Below are 16,392 nucleotides of genomic sequence, written 5' to 3' on the forward strand. Positions count from 1 at the left end.
CATTAATATTTTCAAACTAAATTTTAATACGACTTTAATAACTCTATAAATATTCTAAAAATAATAATTATGAGTTAACACGATAGAAATTTGTGGTCCCGAAACCACTGCTCTGTTACCATTGAAAATCGGGCAATTATAGAAAGATAACAAACGAAAACTCATTAAAATAGAAGAGAATCAAAACAAAACTTACACAATAACCTTCCAATCAACACGATGAGCAACGTAGAACTCCCAATTCAACCCATTAAAAATTTACGGAAGCAATCAAAAAGAAAAAGAAAAGAAGGAGAAGAAAGATGAAGGACAGTATGAAGAAGGGAAAAGAATGTTTCGTTTAAAAAACTATTTAATTTATGAAAAATTATAACTAAAATTTTACCAAGTAGCATAAAAATATTTTCTTATTGTATGTGCAGAGACTCGAACACAAGATTCGATATTATACAAAACTTAACCATCAAACCAAGAAACCTTATTCTTGACATAAATTAATGTAGAAATAAACTTAAGTCAAACATTCAAGGATAAGAGTTGATGTAAAAGAAAAAATAAAATATAAAAATTAGTTTTACAATAAACTTAACTATTATAATAAAATAATGTTATAGAGAATAATTATTAGGGTAAACTAAAGTTAAGGTCACTCTAAAATATGGTTTATCTTATTTTGATCACTCTATCTTTTTAAATTTAACCACTTCTATTAAAATAATTGTTCGAACTAGTCACTCTCGTTAAAATGATATGTTTTCCACTAATAGATTGCTAATTTGACACATTAGCCTATTGAGTGATGACATGTGACATTTTTTTGTTGACTTTTGATTAATGCCAAAAACCTCTCTCTAATTAATCTAAAACACTTTTTTTTTCTTTATTTAAATTAAAAACATAAAATTAAAATATAAAAGGCATTTTACCGAATCCATACATATTATAGTTGTCAGACTTCAACTTCAATGATTGCATCAAGCCCGACACAACGTTTAAGTTCCTAGATGACCAGTACTTCTCCGACGTTGATGAAGATATAGACAACAGCAGAGAAGAAGCAGAGGTGACTTTGTCACTGCTTCTCGACCCAAACCATAAAGTGTTGAAAAATATGGACATTATGTATATAATAAGATTAATTACATGTTATTATTTACTATCATAATAGGTTGCCCAAATTAAAAGTGATCTAATTTGGTTAAGGTTTATTGTGCTTTAATTGTTAAATAAAGTATGGATCAAATATGTGTAGATACTCTACTAACTAATTTCTAATTAATGATGAGCTGATTAGAAATTAGTGTTAATGTGAAAAAGTTATATATTAGGGTCATGGTCCCCAAATTACACATAACATAACTTTTGTAATATCTCATCTTTAGAAAAGAGAGAGCCAACTTCTCTAGATTACTTATGTGCTAATTTGGAAGGTCAAAAACGCAATAGATTTCAAGAAATCGATGAATTTAGATACGCTTCGGCATCTAATTTTGTTCTTAATTTGTTTGTTATTATTTGACATGACAAATTCTAGTTTATGATTTGTTAAATTTTATATCATATATTATTTTATGGTTCAAACAAGTGGCATCTGAGTCTTGTCATTAATTAATTTTCTATTATTTTTATATTTATCCATTCTTGAGAGCTTATGGATTTGATACGTGGATTTAATGTTCCAATTATAAAAATATTAGGTTTTTTTGTTTATGCTAAAATTTTAGGGTTTTGATTTTCAATTTTCAATTTTGGTGTTGGATTGTTATCCCTCAATTTTGAATAAATATAATCTAAATATAGTCATTCGATTATAATTAAATTTATTTGGGCACACAATGACTTTGATCAAATTAGTGTACAAGGTGGTTGGGTAGTAACAATATATAGTAATACGAGCATCAAGAAGCCTTTCGGCTATTTACTTGCTTGCCATATTTGAAAGATGTGCCATGCTGTTCAATGACCATCATCATATTATATATATAACTTAATTTGTTTCTCCTGAGCTACTTTTAAAAGTTCAAGTTAATAAGATGAGTAACCTTTTGGCGACCCTCACTCTTATTTGGAGCATATTTGTTCATGAGAAAGAAAATTAGTTGGAAGTTTGGATAGGCTTCATCAATTTTGCTTTTAAGTCTTAAACTTAATTATGATTTTCATTTAAAAGCTATAGACTTTCTCCAATAACTGCAAATATCAGGTGCTTTTGAGATTGCTGGTTTCAAGTCTATTCTCTTCTGCATGTTTTATATTTATGGTTTAGTTGTTAATTTTATGCTATCGATATTTATTCAATTTTTACATACTCATGAATATTTGGTTATATTATGATGATATGATTTTTATATAAATTGTAATATATGCCTATTATTATGATTTTAATTTTGAAAATTTTAATTTAATAATTTTAAATTTTATATGCTTTTGGACCAAAAGTTGTAAACAATTTATGGATTTATGCTTTTATTAAAATATATATATTTGGTGGTTACAAAATTTTTATAAATATTCATTCATATAAAGGTTTTTTATTCTAACCCACTTAATTATAAATTCAGTTCGGGGTTATATGTAGATACAAAGTAAGTTGGTAATATTTTTATTATATGCATATATATATATCAATGAATTTAAGGGTATAATGCATGGTTTTATTTTGCATGAATTGATATTGATTTTAATGATATGGTTATAAACTTTGGTCGAATTTGGTTTTGACATATATGGTTTTAAAAAAAATCAATCAAAGATAAAGATTTTCAGTTTTTACTTACACTATTAAAACAACCTTATTTTGGGTTATCTCGGAAACTATAGTGCAATCAGAAATTTTAGTTTTGAGCTTTAACTATTGGGTAATTTTTAAATTTGAATATTGATTATATATATATTTTTTAAATAACTTAATGGAAGCAATAAGTCGCCAAAGTGGTCTTTTTTGTATAAATTATTTTGTTTTAAAGTATAAAAGGTTGTGTGCATGTAACTTAAGTTATGTTCATATTGATCATCCCAAATGAAGGTTAATAATATCACATATGCAACTATGGTAATAAACATGTGACAATTATTCAGTTTTACATGTGAACAATAAATTGGCCCTAAATAAAGATTTATGGTTCGACATGTTCTTATTGTCAATGTTTGATTATTGCACTAAGATATCACTTACAAGTTAATATTTTGTCCACAGATGAAATATTAATGGAGTGTTTGACATCTTAAGATGAGGTTTACCTTTATTCAAATTATTTTGGTTTAAATTTAAAGTCTTATGTGAGGTTGTTTATGATTTATTCAACTATTATTATATTTTCCAACATCATTGTATGTTGTTTTGGGATAAATATATATACTATTATCTTTTAATTTGATTGAAAGATGGAATTAAGGAAAACATTTTGAAACAAATAAATTCAGATTTTGGCTTTAGGTTTTAATTAAGGATGTCTAATATTTTAAATAGATTAGTTGAAACAAAATGCCGCCAAAATGACCTCTTTTGTGTAAATTAGTCTATTTAAAATATCAAGATGATTATATGTTTTTATGATTCATACGTTTATTAATTGACCCAAAGGTAAGTTAATATTTGGTAGAATTTCAACGACATTTTTGGTGATAAATGTGTGACAATTATAAGGTAATTTATGTGAACAATAAGTTAGTCCAATGATTAATTCATTGTTTGACATAATTTATTTGTCAATATTTGATTGTTACAACAAGAGTACCGTTTACTGTTAATATTACTATCCAAAGACTTGATATTAATGTTGTGTTTGTTTGGCATCTTGAGAAGGGATTAGTCATTATCTTGAATTTATTGTTTACTTATTAATATTGATGTGAGCTTATTTTTATTTATTTTTGTTCTATATTCAACTAGCTCATCTTCTGCTGCCATAATATCTGCTAACATCACTTCTATACCCATGCTTAATGGGATTAATTTTAAGGAATGGAAAAGGTACTTACTTATAATACTTGGCTGTGTGGACATAGAACTTGCATTAACTGAAGAACAACTTGCACATCTCATTGCAGAAATCACCCCTGATGCTAAAAGGGATTTTAAGAGGTGAAAACATTCAAATCGCATGAGTTTAATGATCATGATGCACAGCATTCCAAAAGCCTTTAGGGGCACAGAATCTGAAAAGATTACTTAAGCCAAGTGTTTCCTTGACCAAATTGAAAAACGTTTTGCTAAAAATATTAAGGTTGATATGACACCACTTTTGACTTCTTATATGAAGTATAAGGGTCAAGGAAACATGGGGGAGTACATTATGGAGATGTTTCATGTTGCCTCAAGATTTAAGGCACTTAAGATCGAGCTTTTTGAGGAATTGATTGTTCTTATGGTTTTGGTATCGCTTCCTGCACAGTTTAACCAATTTAAAATTAGTTTCATATGTTAATAGGAGAAACAGACTCTAAATAAGCTCATTTCTTATTGTGTATAAAAGGAAGAAAGGTGAAATATGATAAGTCTGAAAGTGCTCATTTGGCCAGTGCCTTTAAAGACAGCCACTAAAGCAATTGCAAAGACACCTTATGAGCTTTGGACAGGTCGAAAGCCTAACCTAAAGCACTTTTACATTTGGGGATGTCCAGTTGAAATAAGGCCCTATAGGCTACATGAAAAGAAATTGGACTCCAAAATGGTAAACAACTACTTTATTAGTTATTCTGAGCAATCTATGGGTTATGAGTTTTATGATCCCACAATGAGGAATATTTTTGAAATGAGAATTGCAACTTTTTTTAAGGATGTTGAGTTTGGAGGGAGAAATAAGGTTAAAGACATTACTTTTGAGGAGAAATTTTGTTGATGGTGTTTAAGTTCTCATACCTATCATTGATCAAGAAGTGAATCCAGAACCTTAATAAGACAATGTTGAATGACTCCCTATTCAAGATAAGGTAATTGTTCTAGAAGAACAAACTCAACAACCTTAAGAATGAATGTCATTAAAAATGTCCACTAGAAAAAAAAGGTTACAATGGCTTTAGTGGAATATTTTGACCTTAAACTCTATTAGATGAATGTTAAGTTAATAGTTTCTTAATGGTAACATTAATCATACATTTATATGGTGCAACTAGAGCTGATGCAAAGTTAATGATTTGCAAATTAAAGAACTTCATCTATAGGCTTAAGCAGACTTCTCGTCAATAGTATTACAAATTTTACCAAATGATTATCTCATTCGGTTTAGATATGAATTTGGTAGATAATTGTATATACCATAAGTTTAGTGGGAGTAAGATTTTGTATTTGGTTTTATATGTAAGATTTTGTATTTGGTTTTATATGTTAATGACATACTGTTTGTCAATAATAAGTTAAGTCTTAACCAATACACCAATAATGCTTTTGAGATTAAGGAAATGCGTGAGATTCCCTATGTCTCAAAAGTAAGGAATCTAATGTATATTTAGGTTTGTACACATTTGAATATTGTGTACATTGTTAGAATATTAGGCAGATATTTAAGTAACCTTAGTTTGGACCATTGGATAACATCCAAGAGGATTATGAGGTATCTTCAGAGAACAAAAGATTGTATGCTTACATATCGGAGGTCTAATAAATTAGAGATCATCAAGTATACAGATTTTGATTTTGATGGAATATTGATGCAAAATTTTTCCACTAAGGTGCCAATTGTGATAATAATTGGTAGTCCTTTATTCCAAAAACAATAGGAGCACGTCAAAGTCAAAACACATAGACTTTAAGTTCTTAGTTGTTAAAGTAAAAGATCAGAGTGGTTAGGTGTCTACAAAGTATATTGGGACAAACTCCATGATTATAGATCTACTTATTAAGGGACTACTACCCAAGGTTTTTCATGAGCACACTGCTCATATAGGTGTAATGTCATTTGAGGATATTTGGTTTTAGTACGAGTTTGTACTTTTTAATGCTTTTATGTTATATGTGCATTTTTAGTTATTTTAGTTTACGAATATTAAGTTTAATTTCTACAGAAATAAAGTTTATTTGGTTTATTCATACTATGATTTTGGTAAGGTCTGATCTTACTAAGGTTTAAGGAGGACCAGTTGGAAATAGACATGTTTAGATCATATTGTATGTAATTTCCATACTACACATCTATACTTGATCTATGTCATTTGGTTGTGTTAATATACGTGACCAGAGATGAATTTAGTTACGATATATGTAACAAAAGTCGCATTAGTTCTATGTTAACATAATTAATAGACGAAATTGTTCGGAATACTTTTTTGGATATGATAGTAAAGTTTTATGCTCATAAGGTTTTATAATTACATGTAATTATAGAGTAATTAATATATGTAGTCCAAATGGGAGATTATTAGAAAATATGGACATCACATATATAATAAGGTTAATTATATGTTGTTATTTACTATCATAATAGGCTAGCCTAAATTAAAAGTGATCTAATTTGGTTAAGGTTTATTGCGCTTTAATTATTAAATAAAGTATGGGTCAAATACGTGTAGATACTCTACTAACTAATTTCTAATTAATGATGGGCTGATTAGAAATTAGGGTTATGATCCCCAAATTACACATAAGATAACTTTTCTAATATCCCATCTTTAGAAAAAAGAGAGCCAACTTCTCTAGATTACTTTGGAAGATCAAAACCGCAATAGATTTCAAGAAATTGATGAATTCAGGTATGCTTCCGCATCTAATTTTATTCTTGATTTGTTTTTTATGATTTGACATGACAGATCCTGGTTTATGGTTTGTTAAGTTTTATATCATATATTATTTTACGGTTCTAACATAAAGCTCATGAATGATCAGACGTGAACACGAGGTAGTACGTGTTTTTCGAGATGGATCCATATCTAGATTTGGATTATGGGCATGTGGATCCAAAAATAGAAGCCCAAGACCAAAAGCAAAACAACTTTGGAACTAATGGAGTCGTCCCTATCCAAAGAAACACCGTCTAAGCTCCGATGGTCACCGATCACTGCTTCAATATGGACTTCATTTCACCTAAAGCTTTCCCTTTTTACTACAACTACAACCCTCACTGTCTTAGCCACAATGTAAGCAAGTAAAAGCTACTACTTGGTTGAGTTGGTTCTTCCATAATTAAAGCTTGAATCCTTCATTTATTGTTTTTGCAGATACCATCGTCTTTTTGGATGTTTAGGTGGCACAAGATGGTGGTAGTACGATGACAAACATATCAGTACCGTGCATGAAAGTGACGAAGACGACCCATCAAACGGTGCAACCTTCATGGACGGATAGAAAAGAGAGACTAGTAAGGTATAAAGAGAAGAGAAATAGCATAAAATTCAAGAAGACAATACATTATGCGTCAAGGAAAGCCTACGCAAATGTGGGGCTGAGGATCAAAGGAAGGTTTGCGAAGAGCAGTGATGTTGAAGTCGAAGTTGATGGCGATAATATGTATGGATTCCGTAAAAAATCCTCTTTATATTTTAAATTTATGTTTTAAATTTAATTTAAATTTTAAAAAAATGGTTTAGACTTATTATAGAAAGGTCCTAAGCTTTAGATAAAAGTTAACATAAAAGTCACGTGTTGTCACTCAATTGGTTAATGTATCATGTTAGCAATCGGTTAATCAAAATAAATTTATTTTGACGAGAGTTATTAGTTTGAAGTTTGAACAATTATTTTAACGAGAGTGACTAAATTGAAAAAAAAATTAAATGACCAAAATAAAATAATTTGTATTTTAGAATCTTAGATCGATTTACCTTAATTATTTTAGAGAGGTTTCATTGTATACTCTATAAATATTTCGAACAACATTAATGACATCATATTATCAATTTTATAAAATTTACGGTAAACTATTCGCCTAATTATGAGTCTTTCTTTTTGTCACCTAGGGTCACCTAACTATTGATAATTTTAAATTGGTCACCCAACTAATAGAGATTGTTTATTTTTGTTCATTTCGTTAATTGCACTAACGTGAGGGTGATGTGACAATTGAAAAATTGGTATAATAACAAATTTAGCCCTCAATTTTTACATATTACATCAATTCAATTATAATTTTAAAAATTAACCAGTGCAATTTACAAATGGTCTCAATTTGGTCTTAATTCTAAAAAGTTTAAAAATATATAAAATAAATAAATATTATCCAAATAATAAAAATTTTAAATTTAAATTTTTTTTCATATATTTATTTATCAAAATAGATGGAGTTGAAAATTAATTAATGAAATAGTTGAAATGCACTTGGCACCTCCACGTGATGACTAGAGGTGCTTATGGGTCGGGTTTGGGCAGGGCATATACAAGGTATTTAGACCACTTTTCTAAGTCCAGGCTTGGCTTGCCCCAAAAATGGGCTTACTTTTTTGTCCAAGCCTGACCCGATTTAAAAAAGTAAATTCGGGTCCGACTTGACTCGTCCATATTTGACTTTTAAATTAATTTTATTTAAAATTAATTTTTTTAAATATAATACACTAAATGGACTAAAAATACTAAAATAAAAGTTTTATAGCACATTAAAATATATTAAAAAGTATTTATATTAAAAACACTACCATAAATATAATAAATATTTTGTTATATTAAAAACACAAATAAATATAATAAATATTTCATTGTATTAAAATAATATTTAATATTTTTGTTGGGTTATTTAGTTGGGTAAGTTTTTTAGGTCTTGAACAATGGATTTCATTGTTATTGCATCAGGTGATTTAATATATATATATATATATATATATATATAATTTAACATATATAAGTTATTTAATATTGTTCTATAACATAATATTCGGGTCGGGGTAAAAAAAACTTGCCCAAATCTTCACCTTATAAATAACGGGCCTTAAATTTTAGCCCAACGCTTTTTTTTTTCCGGCTTTTGTGCTTGGCTCACCTCACCATTAGCAGGTTTAGTGATGACTTCTATAATTCTTTTAGGTTCACATAAAACATGGATAAATATCTTAAATAGTCCCCATCTTTTGTCAAATTTTAATGATAGTTACTTTCATTTGGTTTTTCTTTTTCAGTTTCAATATAATATTATTAGGTTTCATGCCAAGAATTTGGTGGGAACTACAAGTAAATGTCACGTTGACTTTATTAATTTCTTTTTTGAAAGAATTTATCTTGAAAATTTGATAAAATTATGAGGGACCATTTGTGATATTATTCCATTTTTGTCCAAAACATGGAAAACAAGGTTACATTGAACTAAGAAATGGAATAATATCACAAATGGTCCCTCATAATTTTATCAAAATTCTAAGATAAATTTCTTATCCAAATGATGAGGGACCATTTGTGATATTATTCCATTTTAGTTGAGGGTAACCTCCAAAGAATGGCCTGTTTCTATGCTTTGGAAAATGGAATAATATCACAAATGGGTCCCTCGTAATTTTATCAAAATTTGAAGATAAATTATTTTAAAGAAATTAACCAAATCAATATCTTATCAACTTGTATATCCCACCAAATTATTGACTTGAAACTTGTATTGAAACTGAAAAAGAGTAACCAATTGAAAATAACTAACATTAAAATTTGACAAAAGATGGGAACTATTTATAATATTTATCCATTTTTTATTTGAGCCTAAAGATATACTGTACAACTTTCAACTCGGCTACTCCTTGTGCGGATTTACTATTTCACTAACCCATAAATTTTGATAAATGACTTAAATACTCAAATCCAATTTTTTTTAAAAACCATTTTACAAAACGCGTCTAGTTAGACATGTTTTCGGTATATTGACAGGCAGGGATGAAGCCAGAATAAATATTTACGGGCGAATAAAATTTTAATTTTTTATAGTTTATATCTTTATAATTTGTAAAGAATTAAATCGAATTTTTATAATTTTAGGGGGGCCAAAGTGCAAATTTACCTTTACTAATTTAAAATTTTTTAAAAAATTTAAGGGCCAAAAGAGTAAATTTACATTTTAGGAGGGCCAGGGCCCATGCCAGCCCCCCTAGCTTCGCCCCTAAAACTGGAAGCGTTTTTTGCCACATCAACACTAAAAGTGACAACGCCAATATTTTTTCCTATTTCCTAGTGTTACCTATTAATATGAAAATAAAACTTACAAAATATTTTTTTATATAGACCCAAAATATCATTTCCCTTGTCTTCTAAGCGATGTCGAATATAGGATAAGGACATATATAGACTCAAAACTCATTTGCAACTTGTTCTTAGACAATGTGAGATTGTTCACTCTTCATATTAAAAATATTAAAAAACAATTTAAAAATTAGTGATTAAATTGTAACTTGCTCTTTATATTTTTATAATGTTATTAATTAGTTCAAATAGCTTATACCGTAACTTTTTAATTAAAATGTTATGTGGTCATATATAATTTAAAAGCAATATTTATTTTGTAAACTCATTTCGTATTTATTTTTCTGTTTTTAAAAAATATATTTCTTATGGTGATTCATTTTGGTATTTAATTTTTTTTTTGGATTATTGTGGTAAAAGAATTACATTTTACAAATGTTGAAGATTTGTTATGTAATAAAAATTTTGTTATTGGGATAAAATGAAAAAATAAAAATAAATGAGATTGTTTTGAAAAAATATGTGTAAAAATATTAGTAATTCTTCAAAAAATAACAAAATGGTACAAAATTCACCCTCCACCATTTAGATCATATTTTTGCACTAGAAAATATTAGTGTGCCCATCTCTCTCCCTCCACCCAAAAAAATAAATTTTTTTATACTGGTGTCATTCATTTCTCTCCCTCCACTGTTAAAATTTTTTTTATACTTATGCTGCTCATCTCTCCCTTTCCATCCTTAAAAAATATTATTTTATAAAAGCACATCATTTTATAATGATAATTTATTATTGTGTTAGAAAAAAACATGGATGTCGGCAATCTCTCTTCTTCCACCCCTTAGAACCGTTTCAAACTTTCCATTTTGATAAATAATGGTATTGACGTACCATTTTAGTAATCATACAAATAAAAAACCTTAAATTTTCAAGGATTGATCAGGAAAAAAACCATCACAAAAATATGAAGAAGGAGAAGATCCGTTCCTTCCACTCTTCTCTTTGCTTTAACAATGGATTGAAAAGAACTCACATTAACACATTTTAGACACACCCACAAAACATGAATGAACATACCATAGATTTTTATTTATACTGCAGCAGCAGTGGCAGAGGGAGAGGGAGATGGACGGTGAGGGAAGAGGGGAGAGGTTTTCATATTTTTATTTAATATTAATATAGTTTTTTATTTAATATTAATATAAAATTTTATTTAATATTAATATAAAATTAAGTTTTATATTTTATATATTTTAAAAATATTTATGTATTTTATGCATTTTATTTTTTAGAGATAGGATTCAATTCAGATTATTTGTAAATTTTGAGATTAATTTTTAAATTATAACTAAATTAATATAATATGTAAAAGTTGATAATTAAATTTATTATTATATTAATTTTTAACTGTCATTTCATTCTCCTGTTAACACAATTAACTGAAATAAATAAATAAAACTCAATTAATTAAGTGAATAATTTAAAAAAATTATAGGTAGATGATCCAAAACAAAATAATAATTGGATGTCCAATTAAAAAAAACGAATAGATGCAGGACCAAAAAGGAAAATGAAGGATAATCAAGGGTGAGTCTGGAACTCTGGATGTAGTTTTCTCTAGAATTTAAATCCTCGAGGCAAATTTTGCACTGTGCAGTTCTTATCCACTATTTATTTATGTCCTGTGGTTAGGTGATGAAGTAATTGAGGTAGGTGAGGGGGCGACCCGACAGTACCGCTCATCTTTACTCCTGCAATCACGATAATGATCAAGTAATCATGCATTTAAATATTTGTAATATAATCTCAGATTTGATTCTATTTACCTTTTTGAATTACTCACTACTAAGCAATCAGAAATTCAACCAAAAAAATATTAAAATATAAAAAAGATTGGTGATATAGATTATATAAATTAGAGCTAATTATAGTTGAGCCGGGTCCAAATAAAAAATTTAGATCCGTTTGCTAGGTTCTAGTTCGATCTGAAAAATAGACTTAAAATTTTATTTAAGTCCGACCTGAATAAAAATGTTAAAATTTGGGCTTGACTTGGTCAACCCATTTAAATTTTTTATGTTATATTAATTTTTTACATAATTTTTAAATATATATAATACATAAAAATACTAAAATATTAAAATAAATATTTCGAATAAATTGAAAATAAATTTAAAAATATGTATACTTAAATGATACTAAAATAGATGCAACTTAACAAGAAAGCGTCTCTAAAATAATAACAAAATTAACAATAAAATAAGTATTATACAATATCCAAACAATAACAACAAAATAACATCAACATAATAGTGAAATTATAGCAAAATAGAAAAAAATAACAAGAAAATATCATTAAAATAACAAAAAATAGTATTTTTTTGTCAATTAGTGAATTCAAGATAGGCTCGAGCAAAAAATGTCTTACCTGAAGCCCGGTCTATTTTTAAAACGGATCTTTTTTGTAGCCCAAGCCTACTTTTCGAATTTATATTTTTACTTAAACTTTCTCACTTTTCAAACCAACCTTCAGTGAGTAGATCTAATGTAAATTTTATAAAGGAAATTAAATAACATAAAAAAATACTAATTGAGGCTTGAAATTCGTAAAATGATTAAGCGGCACTCTCCATAAATTACCTATTGGTGGATTAAAGTAATGATAATGAGGTTTACTATTTTTAGTTTAAACCCTATTAGTGGTTTGATCATATTCCAGACTAGAATGAAAATGATAATAGTTAAAATAAAATTACTAGTGAGAAATGTGTATAGATTTAATTGCAATAATAATTGTGAGATATAAAGAGAAAATGATCCGTTAAAATATCTTTAAAATTTGTATATAATAGTGTTTTTGAATGTGTCTAAGATTCCAACACTAATAATTATATAATATTAAATTATTTGCATAGAAAAATTATATTTTGATAAATAAGAATGATTGATAATAATTTTATTTTATTTATTTTAATTAATTAATATAAAATATAAAATTATGTATTTTTATTAAAAATTACGAAATAATTATACAATTTTTATAGCAATTTTTAAGGCACAACACTTTTTCAATCTTTTTCAATTTTGAAATTGAACAATTTTTAAGGCACAAATCTTTTCAATCTTTCTCAAAAAATTTGGAGCAATTTAGTTCCGTTTCATTTCGAAAGTGAGCAATTAAGGATATTAATCACGATGTTAATGTTTCTCATTAATTGTACATGATTTTGATTGGTATAATAATAAATTTGCCCTCAAAGTTTACATATTTTATCAATTTGGTCCTAATTTAATTTTTTTCCTGCAACATTTGTGTAACTGTGTAAATGTTGAGGTTGAATTTGCTGAATATTTCAAAATTAAGGACAAATTGACAAAATATGTAAACATCGAAGGTTGAATTTGTTACTATACTAATTAAAATTATGTACAATTGATGAAAGACATTAAGTTGTGATTAATTGTCTTTAGTTGCTCACTTTTAAAATTGATAGAGATTAAATTACTCCAATTCTTTTAAAAAGAATTAATTTACTCAATTTCAAAATTAAAAGAAACTAAATCTTTTACCAAAGAATTACCATTATGTTGCAAAAGTGGAAAAAAAATGATAGACCTGAAAAAGTAGATTGGAGGTATATACTAAAAAGAAAGGATAATGACTAAGACCAGGCTTTTTTTTTATATACAAATAACCTAAAAAAATTAATTAATTAACAAAATAATCTTGACCAAAAATTATTTAATCAAATGACTTGTTTTTTACAATATAAAGCGGTGTCCTCAGTTGGTCAGGTGGCACAACCTACTTTTTCGACTGAATCATTACTCAATGATCATCTTTTAAAAAATTAATTATTTTTTATGTCACCACTATGTCTGGCAACACTTGTATATATTTTTCAAAAAACTTATGAAAAATACAGGTAATCACGGTGAAAAAAAAAAAGAAGAGAAAGAAATATATTTTAAAAGGTGTCGTCGGTCAATGATAATGAAATTTGATGTCGTCGCCATGTCAGGCCCACACCCTTTTTTTCGTTTCTTTTTTTTCCCCAATTATTTTCTTCTCTTAGCTTTTTTTTCTTAAACCTATTTTTTCACACCAATGATAGTGAAAAAATATTTTAATTTGATAGTAGTGACAGTGATAGTGAAAATAATTTTTTCCACCAGAAGGTCAGGACAGTTATTCCATATATTTTGATAGTAAAAATAATTTTTTTGAGCTTAACAATGATAATTCTTATTTAAGTGAATTGGAAAGTGTTTTCTTTTTTTCCTTTTTTTTTTTATAGTTATCTTAATTCTAGTTGCATGAGCAATGGATCAAAATATAATGATCCTCGCTATCATTTTAACTTGTATGATAATGATACTAACTATAGTTGGAATAATCGCATGACACAGTAGCGGTCACGAGCTCTCCATATTTTTTTCTCGGTTTTTTTTTCAATTGTTTTTTCTCTTCCCACTTTACCCTTCCTTTCATGCACTACTTTAATAACTACAATCGCTGCTATCCCGAGTCATGTTTCAACTTTTTTTTCCACCATCACAGTCACTCTCTCCCCTAAAACTCTTCTTGTCCCCACCTTTGACACAAGTTTTGACAATGAGGTTAAGGATAATATTTTGATGGAGAAAAAATAATAAGTTGATTAAACTCCTTTTTTTCCTATGATTATGATCTTAAACTTATGTATGGGGTTTATAAAGCATATCTTCTGGTGGCATTAAAATTTAAACCACAACTACCATTAATTGGTAAGACTTTTCATGCACAGGTTTGAACACTATACTTGAACCAGTGACCGCATAACCATCGTCAACTAGGAGCCTGAGTAGCAACTCGACTTCTTCTAAGGTAATGGTGCACTCCTCACATAACAAATAAAATGAGTCGATCTTTGAGCGCCACCGCATTACCGTGAACTGAAACATACCTTAAAACTATCACATTTTCTCCCTAAAACACCAATACAAATAAATCTTTCTTCTTCAATTTCGAACATTGAAAAAAAACAATTTTTTTCCGTTTTCTCCCATTCTATTGAACAGTGATTTGTTTAACTGCTACTAGCCACAAATGTAACACCCTATACCCGGCCTAGTCACCAAACTCGAATATCAAGATGCCACACCACCTTCTCATGTTATATGCTACGCCACCTTCTCATGTTATACATACAATAAATTGTCACATTATTAAGAAATCATCCTCTTTATCAGTGGTCTTATAAATTTTTAGTCAAACATATATCAACCATCATTAAAACATGCCAAACATACTTCAAATAAATTTATAGTAATAATTGAACATGCATTAGGATCACTTAGCAGAACCTCAAAACTGACCACGTAGGTATCAATACTGAAGGTGAGGTATTGATAATTCTTTCAAGTGGTATCGATGCCACTTGGAAAATCGGTACCAAAATTGCTTATTATTTTTCACTTAAAAACCCAAACCTTGAAAATTATCGGTACTTCTGCCAAAGTATCAATATTTCTACCCTAAGTATCGATACTCGTGATAGGGTATTGATACCAAATTACGTTATTGTCTCCCTACACATTTCAAAATCACATAGGTATTGTTTTAATGACATGAATATCAATACCTCTGTTCCAGACCAGAAAAATACAACATATTTGAGCATATAAATCATTCCAACATGTACCAATCCATCATGCTAACATATTGTCATCAAATAAATATCAAAATGCCCGTAATACTAGTCTCAAACATCGAAAATAAGTTCAAATGATAATCGACATAATATGATTCAGTTCTCAAAATCTTAAGGGCAATTAAGCTATGGCACTTTTAAAACATTATGATAAATATCATTAAAAGTCTACCACATTGCCTTATTCCCAAAATGAAAACAAACAATTATTGCACACTCGTTAGTGAAATAAACAGTAATAAAAAATGTTTATTTAAATCACAAGATCGAACCAAAACAATATAGATATACATGTATATAATTGGAAAATAAAAAATAAAGATTGGATCAAAATATTATACTCGTAAATAGGAAGGAAAAATGAACTGAAAGTTGAGGCCTGTTTTCACAATTTCCTTAAGACAGATTCGGCTGCTCCTTTCGTGTTGGAGAAAAGTTGGTCGACTGTCTCCCAGAATATAACAACAAGATAAGCACGACAATAGTACGACTGCAGTGATCAACAAATTGTAGCCTTATATTCATCTATTACAGAAAACGGTTCAGAAAATATGTAGGGAAAATATCTCTCAAAATTTTTTGGAAAAATCAGTGTATGTCTTTTCTTGAAGATTATTT

At 28.1% G+C, this 16,392-nt stretch overlaps 1 pseudogene; it reads left to right on the top strand.

Annotated features, from left to right (window-relative positions):
• Positions 1 to 302: 302 nt before the first annotated feature.
• On the top strand, positions 303 to 7,490 carry LOC108462535 (zinc finger protein CONSTANS-LIKE 4-like; annotated as a pseudogene).
• The last annotated feature ends 8,902 nt before the right edge of the window (positions 7,491 to 16,392 follow it).

The sequence above is a fragment of the Gossypium arboreum genome, chromosome 13 (genome assembly GCF_025698485.1).
Source record: "Gossypium arboreum isolate Shixiya-1 chromosome 13, ASM2569848v2, whole genome shotgun sequence".
Classification (NCBI taxonomy): Eukaryota; Viridiplantae; Streptophyta; class Magnoliopsida; order Malvales; family Malvaceae; genus Gossypium; species Gossypium arboreum.